This window comes from Loa loa (genome assembly GCF_000183805.2).
Source record: "Loa loa unplaced genomic scaffold supercont3.125, whole genome shotgun sequence".
NCBI lineage: Eukaryota > Metazoa > Nematoda > Chromadorea > Rhabditida > Onchocercidae > Loa > Loa loa.
In genome coordinates, this window is record NW_018108305.1 from 2,329 (window position 1) to 9,129 (window position 6,801).

Consider the following 6,801-nt stretch of genomic DNA (forward strand, 5'->3'; position numbering starts at 1 on the left):
AAAAAACAGTAAAAACTGATAAAGTCTTTTTTTTTTTTTTTCTTAAACGACAAATAATGAACAAATAAGAATTGAACATTAATAAATAACGATGGAATATAAATGAAAGAAGTATAATAGATTATGATAATTGATAAAATTGATAAATGTCAAATGATGATTAAATCTAGGTACGGTATCTTTTAATGTCTTTTACAATGAAATATAGTTGACTAAAATTTTGTCCAATGTTGTAATTATTTTTCTTTTTATGATTGAATTCAAATAAAAGAAAATAACAGTTGTTGGAGGAATAAAATGTAAAAAGAAAGAAAAAAAAGGGAAACGACAGCTGCTAAAAATTGTTTTTTACAATATTCAATGCCATTTTTTTTATTTCTTTCCATTAACAAATTTGATACTATTTGTATTTTCAACATATTTAATACATCATTGTTGTGAAATTAATTTACAAAAACAAATTTATTCTATTTGTATCATATTTAAATTAATATTAATTAATATTATCTATTAATTAAATTTAAAAATTAATCAACAAAAAATGTGGCTATATTTCATTTATATTTAAATTGAATTTAAATTGAATTAAATTGTCAAACAAATTGCATTTAAATTAAATTAAATTATCAAATAAATTCACAAAATAAAAACAAATTTGTTTTATTTACATTGTATTTAATATGATTGGCAGATTAATTTGGAAAAAAGTAAATTTATTTTAATTATAGTCGCATTTAAATTAATTTAAACTACTGAATTAATTAAACAAAAAAAAACAAATTTACGGCAAAAAAAAGAAAATAAATAAAAACAAATATATTTGCTATCTTTTTTTCGCAGTAAATTTTATTTGTATCACATTTTTAAAAAAAATTTAATTTTTCATTATTTATTATTTGTATTATTTGTTTATTTGTTTATTTACTTATTTATTGATTAACTTCCTTATTTGTTTACTTATTTTTCGAAAGGAAAGTTTAAATAAGTTAGAATAGCAAATTTATAAAATTTATAAAGGAAAAAAAAAGTTTGAGTTGGCGAATTCATAAATGAAAAGAGGACAACAAAAGGGTTTTCCCTCTTCTTTTTCATTTTTCTTTTATTGTTTTTTAAAAAAAAAAAATTAATGAAAAAAGACGAAGGATCATTTGGAAATGAATAAATTAACAAATTGTTTTAAAAAAAAAAATTTTTTTTTTCTAAAAGGAACAGAACAACTGCTGCCATTCATTCCATTTCTTTTTCTTTTCACAAATTATATCTGTCCCAATAATTTTTCAAAAAAATTTCAATAAGCAATTTTTTGCATATTTTAAAAATTTCTTTTCTTCTCCTAATAACAAATAAAATAGAAAAAAAAAATGGAAAATAAAATTTTAGTTTTTTTTCTTTTTGATGTAAAAAGCATAAAAGATTTTAAATTGAAACGAAAAAAAAAGAAATATTTGAAAATAAACATTTTGCTAAAAAAAAAAAAGGCATATTAACAAATCCATTATACATATGAATAAATAGGCTTTAAAATATAATTTTTGAAAAAATATTTTTTTTTTTTTCAGATAAGGGAGAAAAAATTAAAAAGAAAAAAGACAATGAAAAGAGGAGAGAAAAAATCTGGAAGAAGGAGCTTTTTTTTTTAATATAATTAAATTTTAACCATAGCATATACGTTTTATTAGCTAAGTGGAGTTCGGAAAGAAATAAAAATTAAATTAAAAGTATGAATGAAAATGAAAAAAAAGAAAAACGACGATAAATTTAAAATGAGAGTGATGGAGAATTTTATATCACAATTTCACATTTATAATTTATCGGTAATTTAATTCCATGCATGGAATACTATTAATAAATTATAAGTTAGTAATTCTATGCTTAAAACTTGTAGTAATTAAATATTCAAAAAAAAAAGTCAGTATGAAATGAAGAATAATGTCGTTGAAGTAATTAATTATAATTATAAAATATTTCTGTATTTTTTTTTGTAATTAATTATAAAATATGTATATTTTAAAAAAGATAAATATATAATATTTCGTTGATAAAAATGAAAAAAAAACAATTTTTTTTCATTTTTATTGATAAACTAATATAATTTTAAAATTTAACAGGAAAAAGAAGTGATATTTTGTAGTAATTTAATTTTCGCTGAATAGCGACATAATTCGTAAGGAATTCGTAAGGAAGAATGCTTCATTCGTATAAATTATGAAATATTGGAAATGTTGAAAAATTCAATAAATTATACGATGATAGCAGATGAAAATTGGCATATTTGCTATTTCGGATGAATCATTTCCTTCGATTCAATGAATTTTTCATTTTTTACTTGAAGAAAATTAAAATTTCTTTTTTTTTTTGTAATTAACTAATTAAAAAATAAAAGCATTACAAGTAAGTGTAAAAATTGAAATGATAATGTTGCATTTATAATTAACCTTTATGCTAAAATAATGTTACCTAAGATATACCATAGAATAATTGTGATTTGTTTATCGTTTAAATAAAAGATTAATGATTCGTAAAAATTTCTTTATCTTCATTTTAAAAGAATTCACATCCAATTAATGAGGATTACATCAGCAGATGACAGTTTTTAGAAGAAGACAATTGATCAGATAAAATAATAGATCAGATTAAACAAAACAAAACCAGGAGATAAGGCGCTTTTTTTCGTACCAAAAAAAAAAAAAAAAAAAAAAGAAAACAGAAACTTTATTTTGCTAATATTTTTTAAAACTAAATTTATACAAATTCATTAATAATGTTTAAAAATAAAGAAAAAATTTGAATTAGAAATAAATCCCAAAAATATTTTTAATTTACCAATGATAATTGTTTTACAAAATTTGCTCCATAAAATATTTGTAATTAGCATATGATAATTAAATATTTTACAAAATTTATTTTTTAAAGTGTTTTGAATTAGCTCATGATAAGATTTAAATGGTTTTATAAAACAAATGTGAAATTTAACGGAAAAAAGGAAAGAAAACAAATGTCAAAAAATCACGAATTATCGAGTGCCAGTAATATTAAATTTTAATTGTCAAATACATCATTGGTGACATGAAACATTACAGTACTTTTTTTTTTCAGATATGAAAGAAAGTTGAAAAAATTTTTTATAAAATTTGACATTTGAAAAAAGAAAACATAAAATGAAATTCTAAAAAAAAACGAATTTTTTCTTAAATTTTGAAAAGAAAATTTGTATAAAAAGTTATTATTTTTCAATGATTTTTAAAAACTTTTTAAAATTCAATAAAAAAACACTCCCAATTGAAAAATTAAAATTGTATCAAAACTTAAGCCGAAAATTTCGTAACTTAATTTGAATAATTTTGGTGAATTAATGAAGCATTTATTCAGGCCAATAAAATGGTTGCCCTAAATTTCTTTTGCAAATATGTGTGAATCGAAATATTCAATCGAACATTTTAAATTACACACCATTAGAAATGAATGTATGTTGCGTATGAAGTAACTATTTCAAAGATTTTTAAAAAATTTTCAATTTTAAAAAATTTTAAAAATTAAAAAAATTTTTATGTAATTTGAAATCTTTGGGAAAAAAATCCACAAGATGAAATTATAAAAAAAAGAGGAAATTTTTTCGTAAATTTTAAAAAAGAAAATTGTTTAAAAATTTTTGAAATCATAAATGTAAATTTTATTTTTTTTTTAAATTTCAATTATATTTTTCAAAATGTAAAAGCATTTTAAAATTTTAGCCATTTTTAAAATGAAATATTTTTCATAAAAATGTAAGTATAAATTTGAATGATACTGAAATAAATGAAAATGTTTTCAACAAATTTGTTAATCGATCGTTAAAAAAAAAAAGAAAAAAAAAAAGGAAAAAAGTGAAGTGACTCATGATGGGAATGATATGAAAATGATTAAATTTTAAAAAAAAATTTTTTTTCCTATTCATATGAATCAAAAGCATAGAAGTGTAAACGTGGAAAAGAAATGGAAAATAGAAAAAGTGAAGGAATTGAAAGGAATTAATTTAAAATATTTTTGAAAAAGAAAATCAGTGGTAAAGTTCTCAAAAAAATTTTTAAAGAATTTAGAAAAAAATTTAAAAAAAAAAATTATATACGAAACATTTGAAATTAATTATTACAATAAAAATTCTTCATTCTTTTTCTTGTTCTTTTTTATTTATAACAGAAATATATGATAACATTTGGATGAATTTTTTTAAAAAAAATTCAAAAACTATATTTAAATATTAATTGTTATTCATTTAGTGTTATCAAATTGAAAATTCAAAAATGTGTCTAAAAAATTAAATGATATGAAGAAGCTTCTTTTTCTTTTTTTAAATTGCTACATCTAAATATGAAGCTATCATTAAAATCATATCCAAATAATCTTAAATAATCAAACTTAAATTGACATGTGATAAAATTTCCACGACAATGTCACCAATTTTATAACCATATTAAGCTATTTAAATCTTATAAATTTATTCAACTTTGATGAAAATGAAACGGTAAATCAAATTTAGTCTTGCACAAATTTTGGTAAAATTTTTGAAAGGTAAATATGGAAATGTAGAAATGGATCATTTATTTTATAAATTATCACTTTTAGTGATATTTAGGAAATTATATTTATATTTATATTTAAATTATAGGAAATTATATTGACCTAATAAATAAATATACACAATTTTACAATTTAATTTATCCAACCGTTTCAATCTATTCAATAATTTCATAATCATTCTCTATTTCCTATAATTTTATCAAAATTTATCAAACATTTCATTGTTGAAGAAATTGAACTAATTTGATTTTTAATCTTAAAATTACCACCATTTCTTGAATTCTTATCAAATTATTCATTCTTACAAATCTATCAATCTCTAGTCAATCCTAAAAATTTCAAACTTTACAACTAACTTTTTTTTTTACTATTATATGATATATGAGTTCTTAATGTAATTTAAAAATTTCATCAAATTTAAATAAAATGCAATAAAATTGAGAAGAATTTTATTTTTGAAAATAATGAAAATTTTGAATAATAAAAATTGTTTTCTTTTCATTGAAAATAAAAATTGAAAAAATAAATTTGAATTTTTTTTTTTTTTTGGTAGGAAAAAAAACAAATAGAAAGAAGACATTGTTTGTTGCTGAAATTGTTTGAGTATTTTATCTGTTCGTATTGATCAATCGGAATTTTTTTGTGAAATGAAATGAAAAACTGATAAATTACACCGAAATATGCATACAACAATACATTTATATCAAATATATGGAATGTTAAAGCGGTAAAAAAAATTTGAATTTAAAAATTGAAATGAAAATTTTTTATCGGAAAAAAATTAAAAATAAATATAAAAGCAAAAAAAAAGAAGGGAAATTTCGTTAAATTAAAATAAGCAATGATAGGTTATAAGGAAGCTAATGTGCATTTGATAATTCAAACTAATGATCATTTTGTTATTAATTAATTAATTATTTGTCAAATATAGGTGAAATCAATTAATGATAACTAATAAGCAATGATGGATTATGAGGAAGCATAATGTGTATACATAATGTGATAATTCAAAGTATCAATTATTCCATTTTAAATAACTAACTAATTGTTTATCAGATACAGATAAAATCAATTAATGGTAATTAATAAGCAATGATGATGGATTATGAGGAAGCTAAAATGTATACACAATATGATAATTTAAAGTATTGATTATTTTATTTTTAATAACTAATTAATTATTTATCAGATATAAATTAAATCAATTAATGTTAACTAATAATTGTTCATGATAAGCATAAACTATATGAACCATATGTGGTAGTGAATTTTAATAATTATTAGCAAATAATTGCATTTGTTGTTATATCTTCTTTTCTTGATACAAAATAAATTTTGCCCAACGATACACCTGTCGATATTTTAATTGGAAATCAAATATCCAATATCAGTAAACAATAAACAGGATCAGTAAACAAGATGATGTCATTTAAAGAGAAAATGGAAGAAGAAAGAGGAGAGGAAGAGAGGAAGAAATGAGTGATCCATCCTATCGATCAAATGTAATTGTCCATACTTCTAAATTATTCCATCTGTTGATTTGTGGTTAAAATTCAACAGACAAAGATGATCTCTGGCAGATGACAATGATATTATTATTAACTGATATCAATTCTAATCAATTATTGACCATCTCATTTCATTATCTTTCTTTTTTTTTCTTAAATTTTAACATTCAAATTTTTTTAAAATGCTTGTTTTGTTTGGAATATATAAATGTAATTGCTTGGTGAAAAAAAAGAAAAAAACGGGATAAAAATTGATATTGATAGAAGTGATAATGATAGGGAAAAAGAACTGATAATGCTAAGAAAGTTAAAGAAGGAGATATTTGTTAAATGTTGATAAAATGATAATAATTTTAGAATTCCTTCTTTAAATTCCCTTTTTTTTCCTATTTTAAAATAACTTCTAATTAGGTATTAAAAAAAAAAAATGGAAATGGTGTATTATAAGATGATAAAATAATGACAACACTAGTAAATGTTATCAGGCTAACATAAATAGTAATTGATAAAATTTATTCAAAAATTTATCCATTTATCAAAAAAAAAAAAAATAGCAGAAATTAAAGTTTTCTATTAATTCTAAATTTTATATAAATATAAACTAATAAATTAATTTGAAAATTTTATAAAAAAAATTTAAATTTCAAAAAATTAAAAAAAATTGAAAAAGAAAAGAAAAGGATACAGCAAACTGAAAACTGAAAGGATATACATTGATAGATCATTGTTCCAAATG